Source organism: Hordeum vulgare, chromosome 6H (assembly GCF_904849725.1).
Source record: "Hordeum vulgare subsp. vulgare chromosome 6H, MorexV3_pseudomolecules_assembly, whole genome shotgun sequence".
Taxonomy (NCBI): domain Eukaryota; kingdom Viridiplantae; phylum Streptophyta; class Magnoliopsida; order Poales; family Poaceae; genus Hordeum; species Hordeum vulgare.
Genome location: NC_058523.1, coordinates 98,615,564 through 98,636,436, shown reverse-complemented (window position 1 = coordinate 98,636,436; position 20,873 = coordinate 98,615,564).

Genomic DNA, 20,873 nt, shown 5'->3' with positions numbered 1-20,873 from the left:
TATAGGCATCTACTAATATTACTCCACACATCGACCGCTATCCAGCATGCATCTAGTGTATTGAGTTCATGACGAACAGAGTAACGCTTTAAGCAAGATGACATGATGTAGAGGGATAATCTCAAACCAATAATGAAAACCCCATCTTTTTACCCTTGATGGCAACAACACGATACGTGCCTCGCTACCCCTTCTGTCACTGGGTGAGGTGACCACACGGTATGAACCCGAAACCAAGCACTTATCCCATTGCAAGAATCATAGATCTAGTTGGCCAAACAAAACCCACAACTCGAAGAGAATTACAAGGATATGAAATCATGCATAAGAGAGATCAGAAGAAACTCAAATAAGATTCATAGATAATCTGATCATAAATCCACAATTCATTGGATCTCGACAAACACACCGCAAAAGAAGATTACATTGGATAGATCTCCATGAACATCATGGAAAACTTTGTATTGAAGATCCAAGAGAGAGAAGAAGCCATCTAGTTACTAGCTATGGACCCGTAGGTCTACGATGAACTACTCACGCATCATCGGAGAGGTCATGGTGTTGATGGAGAAGCGTTTCGTGTCCGAATCCCCCCTCCGGCAGGGCACCAGGACGTGCCCCAGATGGGATCTTGCGGAGACAGAAGCTTGCGGCGGCGGAAAAGTGATTACGATGCTCCCTGATTTTTTTGGGAATATTTGGGAATTTATAGGCGCAAGATCTAGGTCAGGGGACCTCCAGGGGGCCCACAAGCCTGCATGGCGCCCCCTTGGCCACGGGGTGGGGGCTTGTGGGGCCCTTGGGGCCCTTGGGGCTCTTCTGGCTTGGCCCCCAACCTCTCCGATCTTCTTCCATTCCAGAAAAAATCTTTTCGGGGATTTTCTTCCGTTTGGACTCTATTTCAAAATCTCCTCTGAAATGGGTCAAAAACATGGAAAAAACAGGAACTGGCACTTGGCACTGAGTTAATAAGTTAGTCCCAGAAAATAAATAAAAGGCATGCAAAACATCCAAAGTTTGACAAGATAATAGCATGAAACCATCAAAAATTATAGATACGTTGGAGACGTATCAGACACTCACATGTGACGCTTCCATCTGTGGGCCCATCAAGTCGTCGTCCATGCATGCATCACTTTATGGTTTTCGAGGGATGTGCCACATCAAAGTTGTGCATTTTGGGTATTCAAACGTCACAACCACACATACACATCCATAAATATGTTTGGCCCACATGCAAAGGATGGAGGTTGTCCTCTGGCACCCACTCACGTGGTTATCAATGATATTGATGCTTTCCGTCTATGGGCCCGCTTGGTCTGTCACTACTTAGTTTTGATCGACAGCAAGAGAGGTTAATTTGACTTAGCAGGGGATTTTTTTCTGGTTTGTATTATGGTACGTATATAGGTCATGCTCTGGGTTGGCATGATATAGTTTGAGCACACGCAAGTGTACACATGAATCCCTCCCACCGGGTCAAAGTGGGTAGCGAGGGAGGGACAGCACCAAGACACGTCATGAACTGATCATGCTGTGTGTGGGGACTATTACGATAGGGTGATATGTTATACCTAGCTATTTGGGGCATGTATTCATATCTAAGATTCACCTCCTGCTCACAGGAAGGGGCAAGCAATACCATACACTACGTGAGACACATGTCACATCGAAGTTCTGCATTTGGTATTTGAACATCAAACCACCCTTTTCATACATATTTTTGGTCCACATGCAAGTGTGTTCGTGTTCTGACTTTTTCCCGCACTATTTTCGCCAAAATTATGAACATTAGACAAGTCGGATAACGCAACAGACATGGTTCACTCACACTACTCGTGTGCCACACCCGTGCCCCTATCAATCACATCACCACGGTACATTGGGCTCCACGAGGCTTCCCTCACAATCTCGAAAATATCTACCTGCCTACAGGGGTTTTTTGTTTGATAACACACGGTTATTATGTTTCGACCGTGTGTGATGTTTGTTGTTCCCCCTCCCGCCCGCGTCCCTTGGAAATATCTGCCCAACTCAAGGATTTTTCTGTTTGATAACACACGGTTGTTATCTAGGGAGTGTGTGGAATGCATCATCCAAATTTTTAATAGCCCCGACATTTTACTCCTGCGTGGTAAAATTTTCAGTGGACGCGTCATTTCCTCAAACACCACCCCCCTCCACACACACACACACACACCCAAAACTCTGCGCGCGCATGCACACATACACACACTCCCCACAACCCCTCCCCACTCGAAACCCTACCAAGGTCGCCGTCGCCGCCGCAAGGCCTCCATTGTCAACATATGCCAGCTTGCTCATCCAACTTACCCATCCATCTTCATAACATAGCCGCCCTGAGTTTCTTAGATGACGTCTGCCAAACGCCCCCTTTCCCACAGATCCCCATCCCCATAGCCCACTCAAGAGCGTCGCAGCCTAAGCCCGACTACGCTTCCCGTGGAGCTCGAGGAGCAACTTGTAACACCCCAAGTGCACCCCTTCCCTAATTTGTAATGTTTTCCCCATATGTAAACCCCTTCAACTTTGCAACATGTGGTTGGAAATTAATAATCTTCTTTGCCTCATGTCATTTTGCATCATGGCATCATGTTCATCATCTCATGTTTGCATTTTTGTGTTGGGCCATGTTGAGTTGATGGGTGTGATCTTGGGGTGGTGTGCATTGAGGTGGGGAAGCCCTCTTCTCCTTTCTCAAACCTATGCCATCTCTCTTATTTCAAATAAAGGCTATATGTGATGAATTTACTTGCTTGTTCACCTCTTTAAAAATGTTGCACCCCTTTAAAACATTCTCTTTAGAATTATTAAATAGCTCTAAGTCATGTTTGAAATACTTGTCTCATCGATGTTTGCAAAATAATTTGTTATAATTATTATTTGTGTTTTAGTTTGCTTGCTCAATAAATGCTAAAACTATTTATTCAATACGGCTTAATTTTGTAATTTAAAAACTATTTTTCCTTCTCTCTGACCACTTTTCAAGTCACTACAATTAATTTTTCCTTGATGTTGTTTATTTAAAAAACCCAGTTTTGTTAGGGAGAGAGAGAGCCGCAGCCCTCCTGGGCCTTGTCTCCCTCGCAGGCCCAGCTAGCCTAGCACCCACTATCGAGGGAATGATCCTCACAATAGTACCAGGGTTACGAACTATGGTGCAAAGTCTAGCTAGGCGCAGTGGATCCACTTGGATTTATGAGTTCAGGCCCCATTCGGAGGTGGTAATAGCCTTACGTCTCGAGCCCGAATGCTGGTGTTTGCTTATAGGGGTTGTAAAAGTTTACAAGTGTTGAACCTTGAGATGGTGCCTGGGAGTGGGTTATATAATGGTTGCCACGACCGGCCTAGCACCACTACAAGGCAATAAAGGATAATAAAGAGGGAAGTTGCACGTAACAGCGGCCTTAATCCCTGGCGTTACTAGCAACGTGGGTCTTCATGGGCCTTCACACATGTATTTAAGTCCTTGGCCGTTGCAGTCCCTTCGTCGTCCCTGCCTTGCTGTGGACCAAGTGTTGGGAGCGTCCGATGGCCGCAAAGCAGACCGAGTGACTCCACATGACCGAGTGAGACGACAATGACCGAATGAGGTTGAGACTATCACCATGACTTGTAGTACACTCATGTCCTTACGGGTACTTAGGTGGGCCCTATGGAAACAGGTCCGTAGGCCAACCCCTTAAGTATAACCCCGTCAGTAGCCCCCGAATCAGTAGAGGTTTTCTAGCCAAGTAAATGACTCCCTTGGTGTTTCGGAGACACACGGGTCGTCGTCAGAGGTAGTGTCCTTCGAACTCTTAGATAGACACTATGTATTGAAGAGAAAGAAATCCCGAATGTCCGGGCATGCCGGTAAGTTCACATTCGGTAAGATTGAACACCTTCCAGGGAGATCTGTTTGATAATTTGGACGATCATGGGCCCAGAGCTCCATGTATCAAGTCGGCGAGCTAGAACGGATCCACTCATACCGGGGTAGAGGCGACCTGATCACCTTTTTGTGGTACCCGAATGATCGGGGTCCCGCGGAGGGAGAGGTGGGAAGGGAGCTCGGCCAATATCATCACACGTCGTGGACACGTAGTCCATTCGGATCGTGAGGGGGCGGTTTCCTCTACAAATTTTGAATTGGATGCGCGTGCAGGGGCGGAAAAATTGGAGGTCGCGTGGTTAGTCGAGGTAGTGGCGCGTCGCCTCGATTTCTACGCCTGCATTGTCGCATCATGCTACATTGCGTATTGTCACTGGGATCCTATGGTCTTCCTCGGGGCGACAGCGCACTTGATGGGGCATCTTCTCTGATGGTATTTAAAGCCTTCGGCTGGGAGGAGGAAGGTATTGTGCCTTAGATCTAGACTCTTCTCCCTCGTTTCCAAGCCTCACAGTCGAAACCACCCACCGTGTTCCGGCGCTGGCATTTGCTTGTCCTCTCCTTCCACCGAGCGCCATGGTGAAAGGGGCAACAACGAAGGCCAAGCGAGCCAACAGGGGATCGCGTGGACCTTCTTCGAGCTCCGAGGTGTGATAACCAACACGTATAGGGGATCAATTGTAGCCTTTCTCGATAAGTAAGAGTGTCGAACCCAACGATGAGCTAAAGGTAGGACAAATATTCCCTCAAGTTCTATCGACCATCGATACAACTCTACGCACACTTTACGTTCGCTTTACCTAGAACAAGTATAAAACTAGAAGTACTTTGTAGGTGTGATAGGAGTTGCGGAATTGTCCCTAAGCAATTGACTACGTTACTAGACCGATAGCAAGTTTATGAGGGAGAGGCCACTGCTAGCATGTCATCCCTTACTTGGAATTCTATGCACTTATGATTGGAACTAGTAGCAATCATCCGCAACTACTAACGTTCATTAAGGTAAAACCCAACCATAGCAATAAGATATATTGGTCCCCCTTCAATCCCGTATGCATCAATTTCTATGCTAGGCTGAAGCTTATGTCACTCTTGCCCTCCAATACATAGTCCTATAAACATACTACTAACCCTCTGGTGTGATCCACGCGCGCGCTCATATGATGGGCACCAAAGTACAGTGATGACCCACAAGTTTAGGGGATCTATCGTAGTCCTTTCGATAAGTAAGAGTGTCGAACCCAACGAGGAGCAGAAGGAACTGACAAGTGGTTTCCAGCAAGGTATTCTCTGCAAGCACTGAAATTATCGGTAACAGATAGTTGTGTGATAAGATGGTTCGTAGCAAGTAGCAAGTAGCAATAGTAACAAAGGTGCAGCAAGATGGCCCAATCCATTTTGCAGCAAGGGACAAGCTTGGACAAACTCTTATAGGAGGTGAAGCGCTCCCGAGGACACATGGGAATTTCTGTCAAACTAGTTTTCATCATGTTCATATGATTCACGTTCGCTACTTTGATAGTTTGATCTGTGGGTGGACTGGTGCTTGGGTGCTGCCCTTACTTGGACAAACATCCCACTTATGATTATCCCCTCACGCAAGCATCCGCAACTACGAAAGAAGAATTAAGACAAAGTCTAACCATAGCATTAAACTAGTGGATCCAAATAAGCCCCTTACGAAGCAACACATAAACTAGGGTTTAACCTTCTGTCACTCTAGCAACCCATTGATGTCTCTTGAGCTTGCGTTGGTTTTTCCCTTGAAGAAGAAAGGGTGATGCAACACAGGAGCAGTAAGTATTTCCCTCAGTTTGAGAACCAAGGTATCAATCTACTAGGAGAATCAGGCCAAGTTCCAGATTACCTGCGAAAACACAAACGAGCTTGCACGCTATAAAGGGGTTGTCAATCCATTCAAGATTGATTGCAAACTGAGATCTGAAGGCGGAGAGTGCAACGAAGAAAAAGTGTAAGGCTGAAAATATGATGTGAAGTAGACCAGGGGGGCATAGTGTTCACTAGAGGCTTCTCTCAAGATAGCAAATATTACGGTGGGTGAACAAATTACTGTCGAGCAATTGATAGAACCGCGCAAAGTCATGACGATATCTAAGCCAACAATCATACATATAGGCATCACGTCCGAGACAAGTAGACCGATACTTTCTGCATCTACTACTATTATTCCACACATCCACCGCTATCCAACATGCATCTAGTGTATTGAGTTCAGGATGAACAGAGTAACGCCTTAAGCAAGATGACATCATGTAGAGGGATAAACTCAAACCAATGATGTAAACCCCATATTTTTACCCTTGATGGCAACAACACGATGCGTGCCTCGCTACCCCTTCTGTCACTAGGTGAGGTCACCGCATGACATGAACCCAAAAACCAAGCACTTCTCCCATTGCAAGAATCATAGATCAAGTTGGCCAAACAAAACCCACAACTCGAAGAGAATTACAAGGATATGAAATCATGCATATAAAAGATCAGAAGAAACTCAAATAAGATTCATAGATAATCTGATCTTAAATACACAATTCATCAGATCTCGACAAACACATCGCAAAGAAGATTACATCGGATAGATATCCATGAAGCTCATGGAGAACTTTGTATTGAAGATCCAAGAGAGAGAACAAGCCATCTAGCTACTAGCTATGAAGAAGCCCTCCGTATCCAAATCCCCCCTCCGGCAGGGCACCAGAACGTGCCCCAGATGGGATATTGCGGAGACATAAGCTTGCGGTGGCGGAAAAGTATTTTCGTGGATCTCTCTCCAAGTTTTGGATTTTTCAGGAATTTATAGGCGGAAGAGGTAGGGCACACGAGCCACAGGGAGCCCACAAGCCTGCTAGGCGCGGGCCCCCCTGGCCGCGCCTAGGGGGCTTGTGGGGTCCCCTGGTGGCCTCTGCCTTGGTTCTCAAGTCCCCCGTGTATCTTCTATTCCGGAAAAAATCTTTTCGGAAGTTTTATTTCGTTTGGACACCGTTTAAAATCCTCCCCTGAAAGCATCCCCAAAGAATATATAAAAGGCATACAAAACATCCAAACTTTGACAAGATAATTGCATGGAACCATCAAAAATTATAGATATGTTGGAGACGTATCAAGCATCCCCAAGCTTAACTTCTGCTCGTCCTCGAGTAGGGTAGTGATAAAGACTTATTTTTTGATGTGGAATGCTACCTAGGATAGTTGTCCTTTGTAACTTCTTTCATGTGACATGAATGTTCAGATCCATAATATTCAAAACAATAGTTTTCTATTGACATGAAAACAATAATACTTCAAGCAAACTAGCAAGGTAATCATGAACTTTCGAAATAACAAGGCCAAAGAAATTTATCCCTACAAAATCATATAGTCTCGCGATGCTCCATCATCCCCACACAACTAATTTAAATCATGTACAACCCCGTTATTGGACAAGTAATTGTTTTCTCACTCTTACTTTCTCAAACCTTTTTCAACTCTCACACAATACATGAGCGTGAGCCATGGATATAGCACTATGGTGGAATAGAGTGTGGTGGATGTTGTGAGATAAAAAGGAGGAGTTGGTCACATTGACTCGGCGTATCAAAGGGCTATGGAGATGCGCATTAATAGATATCAATGTGAATGAGTAGGGATTGCCATACAAAGGATGCACTAGAGCTATAAGTATGTGAAAGCTCAAAAGGAGAACTAGTGCGTGTGCATCCAACTTGCTCGCTCACGAAGACCTAGGGAAATTTTGAGGAAGCCCATCATTGGAATATACAAGACAAGTTATATAATAAATATTCCCACTAGCATATGGTGGTGACAAAACGAGAGGCTCTCAATCATGAAGAACATGGTGCTAATATGAGGCACAAGTGTGGAAAGAGATAGTAGCATTGTCCCTCCTCTCTTTTTCTCTTTTTGTTGTTTGGGCTCTTTGGCCTCTTTTTTTCTCTTTTTTTATTATGGGAAACTTTGGCCTTTTTTTAATTTCCTCACATGGGACAATGCTCTAATAATGATAACCATCACACTTTTATTTACTCACAGCTCAAAGCTTAGAACGATGATGACTCTATAGGAAATGCCTCCGGAGTGTACCGGGATGTGCAACGATCTAGCTTGGCGTATGACATTGAAACATCTCGCTAGCTATCTTACGATCATGCAATGGCAATATGAGAGTGACGGCACAAGTCATGAGACGGAACGGTGGTAGTTGCATGACAATATATCTCGGAATGGCTATGAAAATGCCATAGTAGGTAGGTATGGTGGCTGTTTTGAGGAAGGCATATGGTGGGTTTGTGCACCGGTGAAAATTGCGCGGTGCTAGAGAGACTAGCAATGGTGGAAGGTGAAAGTTCATATATACCATGGACTCACATTATTCATGAATAACTCACATACTTACTACGAAAGTTTTTATTAGTGATCAAAACAAAGTGCTAAAAGCATACTCCTAGGGGAAGGGTTGGTAGGTCTTAACCATCATGCGATCCCGACCACAACACAAAGGATGACAATCAATAGATCAATTATGCTCCGACTTCCTAACATAGCGGTTCACCATACGTGCATGTTACGGGAATCACTAACTTCAACACAAGTATTTCTAGATTCACAGCGCCCTACTAACATAACTCTTAATATTACCAAATCCACGTCTCAAAACTAATTGAGAGGAATCAAACTTCTCTTTCTACTCAATGCACATGAAGATGGAAGTTTTATTGTATCCTCTTTGGGTACCTATCACCTTTGGGACTACTTTCATAGCACAAGCCAACTACCAAGTTACGCACCGCCGTGCTCTAAAAGATCTAAGTGAAGCACAAAGAGCAAAATTGTTTAGCTCAAAAGATATAAGTGAATCACAATGACCATTCTAGCAAGTTCAAGATGAGTGCGTGTCTCTCTCAAAAGGTGTGCAGCAAGGATGAAGGAAATACACCTACGATACAAGATGCTCCAAGCAAAACATATATCATGTGGTGAATGAAAATATAGCTCCAAGTAATCTTACTGATGGACTGAAGACGAAAGAGGGGATGCCTTCCCGGGGCATCCCCAAGCTTAGGCTTTTTGGTATCCCTGAATTTGGCTTGGGATGCCTTGGGCATCCCCAAGCTTCAGCTCTTTCCACTCTTTATCCTTTTGTCCATGAGAACATCACCCAAAACTTGAAAACTTCACAACACAAAACTTAAACAGAAACTCGTGATATCATTAGCACAAGAAAACAAACTACCACCTCTTTAGGTACTGTACTGATACGTCTCAAACGTATCTATAATTTTTGATGGTTTCATGCTATTATCTTGTCAACTTTGGATGTTTTATGTACCTTTTATATCTTTTTTGGGACTAACTTATTAATTCAGTGCCAAGTGCCAGTTCCTGTTTTTTCTGTGTTTTTGACTCTTTTCAGATCTGATTTTGGAACGGAGTCCAAACGGAATAAAATCCCCGAAATAATTTTTTTCGTGAACGGAAGAAGATCAGGGGACTTGAGGGCCAAGGCAGGAGAGCCACAGGGGGCCCACAAGCCCTGTAGCCGCCACGAGGGGGCGGCGGCTACCAGGCTTGTGGCCTCCCTGGTGCCCCCCTAACCTAGCTCCTTCGCCTATATATTCCTTAAAATACAGAAAAAAAGGGGAATCCACGAAAATACTTTTCCTCCGTGGCAAGCTTCCGTTTCCGCAATATCTCATCTGGAGACCATTCTCGGTGCCCTACCGGAGGGGACTTTGGAGTTGGAGGGCTTCTACATCAACATCATCGCCCCTCCAATAACTCGTGAGAAGTTCACTTCAGACCTACGGGTCCGTAGTTAGTAGCATGATGGCTTCTTCTCTCTTGGATCTTCAATACAAAGTTCTCCATGATCTTCATGGAGATCTATCTGATGTAATCCTCTCTGGTGGTGTGTTTGTCGAGATCCGATGAATTGTGGATTTGTGATCAGATTATCTATGATATATATTTGAGTCTTTGCTGATTTCTTATATGCATGATTTGATATCCTTGTAAGTCTCTTCGAGACTTGGGTTTTGTTTGGCGAACTAGATCTATGATTCTTGCAATGGGAGAAGTGCTTGGTTTTGGGTTCATACCATGTGGTGACCTTTCCGAGTGACAGAAGGGGCAGCAAGGCACGCATCGTGTTGTTTCCATCAAGGGTAACAGGATGGGCTTTTATCGTAGATATGAGATTGTCCATCTACATCATGTCATCTTGCTTAAGGCGTTACTCTGTTCTCATGAACTTAATACACTAGATGCAAGCTGGATAGCGGTCGACGTGTGGAGTAATAGTAGTAGATGCAGAAAGTATCGGTCTACTTCTTTTGGACGTGATGCCTATAGATATAATCATTGCCTTAGATAACGTCACGACTTTGCGCGGTTCTATCAATTGCTCGACAGTAATTCGTTCACCCACCGTCTACTTTCTTTCATGATAGAAACCACTAGTGAACACTACGGCCCCCGGGTCTATTCACACTTATCATTTCCACTTTCTCTTTTACTTTGCTTTGTTTCTTTTTGCTTTCAATTCTCACTTGGCAAACAATCTATATGGGATTGACAACCCCTTCAAAGCGTTTGGTGCAAGCTCTTTGTGTTTGTGTAGGTACTTCTGACAATCCTTCACTGGATCGATACCTTGGTTCTCAAAACTGAGGGAAATACTTACCACCGATGTGCTACATCGCCGTTTCAGCTTCGAGGGAACACCAATGCAAGGCTCCAAGGCCACGGGGGAATCCTTTGCATATTTGCCAAGGAAGACCATAAAGGCGTAGCCGTAGCAGAAGGATTCCTGGTGCCGTTGCTGAGGAGTATCAAGACAAGAATAGTCTCCCGTCAGCACGCTTGTTTCTGGCGCCGTTGGAAGGTCTTTTGTTGCAGTAGCAGAAGTATTTCTGGCACCGTTGCCGGGGAAGGGGAGATCTATCCAAGCAGGTCTCACAAACTCATCTCTTGCATTTACCTTTTTTGCTAGTTACCTCTCGTTTTCCTCTCCCTCACTTCACATTTGCCGTTTTCATTTGCCTTTTTTCCTTTCTCCTTTGCCTTTTTTCATTCACCCTTTTCTCTCGCTTGCCTTTCCTTTGCTTGTGTGCTATGTGCCTTCAATGTGCTTGCATCTTCGCTAGCTGAAAATCTAGTGATATGGATCCTCATCCACTTGCTAATCTCTTTAAGAGACCCAATTATGTTGATCCAATTGCTAGTGAGTTGAGTACACTTGACTATCTTTATGGAGTTTTGCTTGAGATGCGTGAATCTGAAAATTGTGAGGAAGAAATTTATGAAGTGATTCACGAGGGCTCCTTGAATGAAAAGAATGATTGCAATGGTTTCGCTATAACTCCTATTAGTGAGAGTCATGCTAAAAATACGCAAAACCCTAAGCTTGGGGATACTAGTTTTGCTATGTCCTCTACTTGTTGCAATAATCATGATTGGGGCAATGATTTTTCTTATGATCTTGAAAATCCTCATGATGATTATGATATTTGCAATAATATTGAAAGTGGGATTGGAGAACTCATGACTTTAGTTGATGATAATTCCACTATTTCCGAAGAGCGTCCACTTTGCATGCATGTGGATCATGAAAAGAATATCCTACGGGATAGCTATATTGTTGAATTTGAATATGATCCCATATATAATTGCTATGAGAGAGGAAAATATTGTGGTAGAAACTCTCATGTTACCAAATTACCTCTTGTTATGTTGAGATTGATATTGTCTCTTTCTTCTTCCTTGCATTTGGTAACTATTGGTTGTCTTGTCAATTTGTTTTCCTATAAAATGCCTATGCATAGGAAGTATGTTAGACTTAGATTCCATCACCTTATGCCTAGCTAAGGGCGTTAAACAATAGCGCTTGTTGGGAGGCAACCCAATGAATCTATCCTTTTTTATTTCTGTTCTGTGTTTTCCACACTTTCATAATTCTATTATTATTGTGTTTTTTGTGTTTCTTTTTGCGTTTGTGCCAAGCAAAACCGTTATGATAAGTCTTGGGGATGATCGTTTGGTCATGCTGGAAAAGACAGAAACATTCTACTCACGAATACAATTTTCTTTTTTTTCTGTAAGAGCTTTTGAGTTGATTCTTTTTGCTGCTGATTTTTACGCAAATTCTTCAGACTGTCGTAATTTTTCAGAATTGTTGAAGTACCATAAGTATACGAAGTATACAGATTTCTACAGACTGGTCTGCTGTTAACAGATTCTGTTTTTGTTGAGTTGGTTGCTTATTTCGATGAACCTATGGATAGTATCGGGGGTATTAGCCATGAAAGATTGAAAATACACTAACCCAACATCAACATAAGTAGAATTTAAGTTTGCTACAGTACCTAAGTGTCGGGACCCCGATCCTAAGCCATAGGAATCCAGCCTGTAACACATCGCATCCCTTTGCGGTCTCACGCACGGTTAACTCCACGGCTGCAGCCTTACCTTAGCCGGGACCGTTTGCGTCTTTTGACTCACGTATGCAATAGTGTCGCTAGTATTCCAATGTCAAAGAACCCAGATCGACATGTCTAGTCATAAACCAAAGTGGCAGTACCGCACAAGGACAGGCATACATGACCCCACAAAGCAGGTGTCGGTCACCAGCGAGTGTAGACGAGTCATAGCAAGCTACAAGGACTCCATTACATCACGTGACATTTCCCCAAAGGGGACAGACACAGCAGCTAAGAAGGACACATGCCGGTCAACCAATGTGTCCGGAGCAGTAGCGAACTACCAAGGCTCATTGGATCACAAAGGGGCATTTCCTTGTAAGGAGTGCTACTAAAGTCCACGACTAGGTAATCGAACCCCATACATATCAAGTACGACACACGTACGCATGGCATACCGATATGTATAGATACATCGATGGCATCACAACATAACCATAAACATACAAGCTTTATTTAAGAGGCTCGGAAGAGCCACACACATAATATTACACATTAAGGGTCTCACGACCCATAATAGCAGTCATTCAGTTACAAGCCAGCGGAAGAGTTTAAATTGTCTGAGTACAGACAGGGCAACTAGAAGGCACATGGCCTGACTATACTACAGACCCAACCTAGGGCCAGATCGTAGCTGGGACACCAGCTACTCGTCGTCGTTGATGTCTACGAAGAACCCTCCATTAGGGTCATTAGCAACCTCTGCAACATTTATTAAGCAAACATGAGTACGAAGGTACTCAGCAAGACTTTAGGATATCTAACTACTCATGCAAGGTATCAAAAGAGTATTGTGGGGTTTCATGCGGAAAGCCAGCATCTGACTCGTGGCTAAACAACTTGCATTTTTAAATAATTTTGACAACTTGATTTCTCGCACAGTCCACTGACACCACAACAATACACTATCGTGGAATCATTCCGTCTCCATACGGAATTGCCGTCCACGACACTCACGCTTATCTTGACAATTTTATGAGTAGCCATTGAAGTTATCTATGAACAACATATGTCTCCAAGTAGTCCATATCCGCGGACGCGGCTATTCGAATAGTTCATAACCTTGCAGGGGTGTACTTCGTCACACATGCTCTCGCCACTTATCGCCATGTGCATGTCATGCACCTCGGCAACCTTCAAGTGGAAGCCCAGGCCACGACCGTTAACCACACTAGTACCTAGTCCAGGTTTATCGCCTATCTGAGAGTAACCCGTACGGAAGTCCGGCCGAGGTTTCCGCCACGGCCTCAAACGATGTGCGCGGGGTTCCCAGGCCCACCATCCGGATGCCACTTGGTACACCGTGCCACTGCCTACCGCATCACGGCCCACCTCTCAGGTCAGCACCATGCACGGCCTCCAGCATTACTATAAACACCAGAAACTACTTGCAACTCCTGGACAGAGTACTAAGCGATTAATAGGCCGAGCGTGGTCATATTTCAGGGCCCACCATGTGGTAGTATCTAGTCTTGGATTACATACACGGAACTCAGTTCCTAAGGACGGTTCCAATGAAACAACCCGCCATGTACTCCTACACAGCCTTTCACCGGTACCTTTACCAAATCAGGTTCAACACACAACGTTTGCTTACCGAACACATTCTCACAATTCTGTTCATCTCCCAGATGACAGACCATACACAACTCTAAGCATAGCATGCATAGCAGGATAAGGCACAACAGAGCTCAAGCAACTATCAGGTATGCTAGGTTGCAAGGTTCGGCTATTTACTGTGACAAGGTTAGGTCATGCAAAGGAAGTGGGTTCAACTAACGTGGCAAAAGCATTTGAAGCATTTGATCCTAATGCAATAAATAAGTGCAGGAGTAAGAACATGGGATTTATCGGGATGATCAAAATGGTTGCTTGCCTTGTTGCTCAGAGGAGGGACAATATCCGTCAGACGGATATTCGGTGGAATCCGGGGGTGCGGAGCCTACCGAAATGAATGGCAGCAATCAATAACAATCATATGCAAACAAGATGATGCATGAGCATGGCATGAGAATGCAAAGTGATAAACTAACAAAATCAACATCTATTAAGTTTGAAGTTGATTTGAATCACATTCAAATATCAATTCAAACGAGGTATTCTTGGATACCGATTTAATTGATTCGACCTGATTCTCAGATCAAGTTGATGTTAGCATGCATGAGATGTCATGTTAAGGCACTGGTTTGTTGTTAGAACATTGTTTGATCATGTCATTCATAATGAAATTTGAATATTTTCCAAATTCCATTTATAAAAATATTTATAAGAATTGACTTATTCCTTAATCTACATGTTTGGGTTCTGTAACTTTTTCAAACATGAATGAAAATAGCATATTCAGATTCCTTGAATTTTTCTGATACTTTTTCATATATAAATTATTTTCATTGGAGTTACAGATTAATTCCTATGAATTTTTGAAGTTTTAAACATTTCTGGAATTATTTTTATACTGGAAAATACTTTTACTGTATCAGCATGACATCAGCAGTCCATCTGGCCGTTGAAAGTCAAACCTGACCAGTGGGACCCACTGATCAGTCTCTCTGGTCAGTTTTAGATTAAGATTAAACTTAATTAGCTGATTAATCTTACCGGACCCACATGTCAGTGTCTTATTAATTTATCTGATTTATTTTTATTATTTTTATTAATCTTACCGGACCCACATGTCAGTTTTAGATTAGAGCTCGCCGGCGGCCGAAGGTTGAAGACGACGGTGCCGCGGGTGTTGCAGGGCTCGAGGTGCTTCGGCTTCTGCAGGGAGGACCAGATCGACGAGGCGGAGCTAACGGCGTGCTCAGCAAGAGGATCCTATGGCTAGGGGCACGGGCACCTCGAGCTTTGCTCGGGCTCCAATGGCGGCAGGAGGAGGGAGGAGATATCCGAGAGGAGGGGGGATCTGGCGCTGGGAATGGATAGGGTCGGCCACGGGGAGCTTATCCCCGTGCTTGCCAGCGCGAAACGGCGGCCAGGCAGCCAGGGAGCTGCGTGGAGGCGCGCGACGACGCGGCAGCCACCTCCTGCTCCTACTGACGAGGAGGAAGACGACAGGGGCAGCTGGGCCGGGCCGGCTAGGCGACAGGTAACTTCTTTCCCATTTTCTTTCTGTTTTATTTCTGTCTTAATTTCTGACATTGATTTACTATTTATTTCAGTTCCCAAATAAATTGTAAAAACTATGTTAAGCACCCTAGAATATTTGTTGGAATATTTCCAACCATTCATAAAGTTTTCAACATTTTTGAAAGTTTAAAGTTTCTGATTTCAAATTTAAAACTTGAAGCCAGTAGCTTTTTGCACTTATTTAAAATGCTTATAGTGTCAATAAAAATGTTTTCTTCATTGCTCATTTACTTTAATGATTTATCAGAAAGTTTGAAGTTTTCTTGAGGCCATTTTGGATTCATTGATTTTAACTAGTTTGAGATTTCCTTTATTTAAAGTAGTGGCTAGGGTTTTGAGTTTTTCCTTTACCACTTTCTTGTTCTTGTTGGAAAATTCTTAGATGCAAAGCAAAGAAGACATGAGCACAAGACTAACTTGCTTAAGGTGTCAGGGATGTGACAACTCACCCCCACTCAAAGGAATCTCGTCCCGAGATTTAGAAGTCGTCGGGAATAACGCAGGATACTCAAGTCGGAGACGATCCTCTCTTTCCCAAGTTGCCTCCTTTTCAGAATGAGTGACCATTGAACTTTAAGAAACTTGAGGTTTCAACGTCGAGTGGTACGCTCAGCTTGATCAAGAATACGCACGGGGTATTCTCAGTATGAAAGGTTATCTTGGAGATCAAGCTTTTCGTGGTCCACTTCACGGATAGGATCTGAAAAGCAACGCCTTAGTTGCGAGACGTGGAAGACATCATGAACCTTGGAAAGATGCGGAGGAAGTTCCAACTGGTAGGCAACTTCTCCTCGTTTGGCAAGAATGCGAAAAGGACATATGTAACGAGGAGCCAACTTGCCCTTGATACCGAATCGATGGGTACCCTTCAAAGGTGTAACCCGAAGGTAAGCCTTCTCGTCAACATCAAAGGTCACAGCCTTATGATGACGATCATATTGGCTCTTTTGACGAGACTGGGCTGTTTTCAACTTTTCACGAATGATGGGAACCTGCTCTTCTGCATCCTGGATCATATCCGGGCCAAAGAGTGGCCTCTCTCCGGTTTCTGACCAATTAAGAGGTGTTTGACATCTTCGTCCATAGAGAACTTCAAAAGGGGCTTTGCCCAAGCTTGATTGATAACTATTGTTATAAGCGAATTCGACGAATGGAAAGCACTTCTCCCAATTCATACCGAACGAAATAACACAAGCTCGGAGCATATCTTCTAAGATTTGATTCACTCTTTCTACTTGACCACTTGATTGGGGATGGAAAGCAGTGCTAAAAGATAAGTGAGTCCCCATGGCATTCTGAAAACTTTCCCAGAAGCGAGAAGTAAAGATACTCCCACGGTCCGAGTTAATCTCCAGGGGAACACCATGAAGAGACACTATTCGGGAGATATATAACTCTGCTAGCTGGCTAGCTGTTATACTCTCACGAACGGGAAGAAAATGAGCCACTTTGGAAAGACGGTCAATGACCACAAAGATAGCATTATTTCCTTTCTTGGTCTTGGGAAATCCAGTAATGAAATCCATGCTAACTCTATCCCATTTCCATTCAGGAATAGCTAGAGGTTGAAGGGTGCCAGCCGGCCTTTGATGTTCTGCCTTAACTCGACGACAAACGTCACAGTTAGCGACGAACTCAGCAATTTCTCCCTTCATCCTAGTCCACCAGAACCTCTGGCGTAGGTCCTGATACATCTTAGTACTACCGGGATGAATGGTGAGAGGAGAATCATTAGCCTCCTTAAGGATTAACTGCCTTAGATGTGGGTTCTTAGGAACCACTAGACGATTCTGGAAGAACACAACACCATAATCGTTCATGGAAAATTCTTTAGCGTTTCCGCTAAAAATATTCTCCTTGATCCGTGATATACCCTTGTCACGCTTTTGGCCAGCTATAATTTGATCCTTAAGAGTAGGCTTCGCCACCAGGGTAGAAAGGAATCCTTGAGGAACAATATGAAGATTCAACTTCCGAAAATCCTCATGGAGATGTGGTTGACCTTGTTGTAGCATCAAATTGTTACAATAAGATTTACGACTTAGTGCATCGGCTATAACATTGGCCTTCCCCGGGTGTAAGTTATCCCTAAGTCGTAATCCGAGATCAACTCAACCCATCGTCTTTGCCTGAGATTCAAATCCGGTTGGGTGAAGATATATTTCAGACTTTGGTGATCAGTGAATATTTCGCAACGATTACCCAAAAGGTAATGTCGCCAGGTTTTTAGTGCATGGACCACAGTTGCAAGCTCAAGGTCATGTGTGGGATAATTATCCTCATGTGGATGCAACTGTCGAGATGCGTATGCGGTCACATGACGATCTTGCATGAGAATGCAACCTAATCCTTGTCGCGAGGCGTCGCAATAGATAACAAAGTCCTTAGAAAAATGTGGTGGTAGCAACACAGGTGCGGAAGTCAAGCGTCTTTTCAGTTCCTGAAAACTATGCTCACACTATGGTGTCCACTCAAACTTTTATCCTTCTTGAGGAGTTCAGTTAGAGGCTTTGCAACCTTGGAGAAATTCTCGACAAAGCGGCGACAATAGCTCGCTAGACCAAGAAAACTCCTAACTTGCTTAACCAATTCTGGTTGAGTCCAATCAAGGACAGCTTGAACTCTCTCGGGATTGATAGCAATACCCTTACCAGAGATTACGTGACCTAAATAGGTCACTTGTGGTAACGAAAATTCACATTTTGAAAACTTGGCATAAAGGCGATGCTCTCGAAGTTTCATCAATACCAGCCTTAGATGCTCGGCATGTTCTTGTTCGTTCTTCGAGTAGATGACAATATCGTCGAGGTATACCATGACGAATTTATCCAAATACTCCATGAAGATTGAATTCATGAGACGAGAGAAGGTGGCTGGGGCATTGGTTAAACTGAAGGACATGACGGTGTACTCGTATTGGCCATAACGAGTAACAAAAGCCGTTTTTGGAATGTCCCCGTTCTTGATCTTGATTTGATGGTATCCCAACCTCAAATCCATTTTGGAGAAGATTGATGATCCAGCGAGCTGATCGTACAGATCGTTGATCCTGGGGAGCGGATACTTGTTCTTTATGGTGAACAGATTAACTGGTCGGTAATCTACAACCGTCGGATCCGTTCCATCTTTCTTCTTGACGAAGAGGACGGGGCAAGCCCAAGGAGAAGAGCTAGGGAGAATGAAACCTTTGTTCAAGGCCTCATCTAGTTGCTTCTTAAGTTCGGCTAGCTCCAGGGGTGCCATCTTATATGATCTTCTGGCTATTGGGACAGTTCCCGGAACAAGATCTAGCACAAACTCTACATCTCTGTCAGGTGGAATTCCTGGCAGTTCCTCTGGAAAAACATCCGGGAAGTCACGAACTACCGGAATGTCTTCAAGTTCCGGAAGAGGGTTGGCATTTAAGGAATAGAGTTGGCATTTTGCAACTCGAGTAGAGACATTTACTATCTCACCCGAAGGATGGGTAAGCTGGACATTTCTAGAATGGGTATCAATCTTGGCATAGTGAGCTGACATCCAGTCCATGCCCAAGATGATATTAACATCCGAAGATTTCAATGGTATCAATGAGGCTAGAAAAACTAGCCTTTCTACTAGAATTTCATTGTCATAGGTTATCCTGGAGGTTTGCCATTTACTACTAGGAGTTTGGACAACCAATGGGATTGGCATATCACAAAAAGACATGTTATGCAACTGTGCATAACTTTCTGAAATGAAGGAATGAGAAGACCCAGTGTCAAAGAGAACGGACGCTGGGTGGTGATTAACAAGAAGCGTACCCAGCATGACACGGGATCCTCTGCAGCTTCTACTGCTGACACATAGTTCACACGGCCACGTGCAGGAGTTGGCTTCACATAGTAAGCTTTGCCCGACTTGGCTTGCCCGACGGACTTTCTGGGTTCCTTGGCACCCACATTCTGAGGACACTCATGGGAATAGTGCCCTGGTTCTCCACACTTGTAGCATATCACTTGGTTGGCACGTGGTGCAGCATTGCTAGCTGGACCACCATAAGCTTTTGCTGGAGGGTTGGCCTGATTCGTCTGAGGCACCACGTTGGATGGCCTCGGTGTGTATCTTGGCGGCAGAGAACTGTTCGGAACCCACAGCCTGCGTTTTGGAAACGCGGAACCAGAAGACGAGCCGAAGTCACGGGAGTGCTTCCTTGTGGCTTCGAAGTCAGTATGACCAGTCTCGGCAGTGATCGCTTTGATGACCAGGGCTTGAAAGCTTGCACACTCATGGAGGCGCAGATCACGACGAAGCTCAGGGCTCAGACCCTTACGGAACCTTGCTTGCTTCTTGGCGTCAGTAGACACCTCCTCTGTTGCATAGCGCGCGAGGTTACCGAACTCGCGGCTATAGGCATCCACAGACAACTTGCCCTGAGTGAAGGCACATAACTCCTCTCTCTTTCTGTCCATCAGGCCCTCTGGAATATGGTGCAGACGAAAAGCTGCACTGAAGTCTGCCCATGTGGCTACTGGTTCAGCGGGACGCATAGCTTCAAAGTTCTCCCACCACAGATTGGCGGGTCCTTCCAGGAAATACGCCGCAAAGGTTACCTTGTCGGCCTCAGGCACATTCGCAGAGCGAATCTTGCGTGAGATGCTGCACAGCCAGTCATCAGCGTCGAGGGGATCGACGGAATGATGAAACTTTGGAGGATTCAGCTTCACAAAGTCATTGAGGGACACTGCAGCATTCCTAGGCTGTCGAGCCGTATTCTGCTCAATACATTCTAACAGTCGGTTGGTCTCCCTTTTGTTTCTCTCTACCTCAAGCATCACTTCCGTCAGAGAAGGCGGGTGAGGCAGGTCTTCCTGCGATGCTTGACTACCCTCGCCTTGCTCATGAGCAGGGGCACGGTTCAACCTGGTGAACACCATCCTGACAAACAAACTCACATCTTAGACCAATATCATATCAATACTAGCTATGGATTAAGAATGTACTGAACACACGGAATGCGGAAATGAATATCCGAACAGCGTGGTAACAAGCAACTCCTATATATACACCATGGTTCATACACACCCTTACATAGTTCAGTACAACCTTAACCGAAGAGCAAACTACTGAAATTATGAAACTACTCATCAGAGGCTTACAAGCTAGCTATACATTATTCATCTAGGCCTCCGGAATTCATTTCACATCACAGGCATACTTCACAAGTCACGCAGGACTGTGAACGTACGGCTACTACCATACTATCCTTCCGCTCACAGCTCAGGCATCCGCATAGAACATCTCATAGAGATTACCTCCATGACCTGGAAGCTCAACCTGCGGATCAGGAAACACTGTAGCGTGACATCCCTGGGATCCATAAGGACACGGAT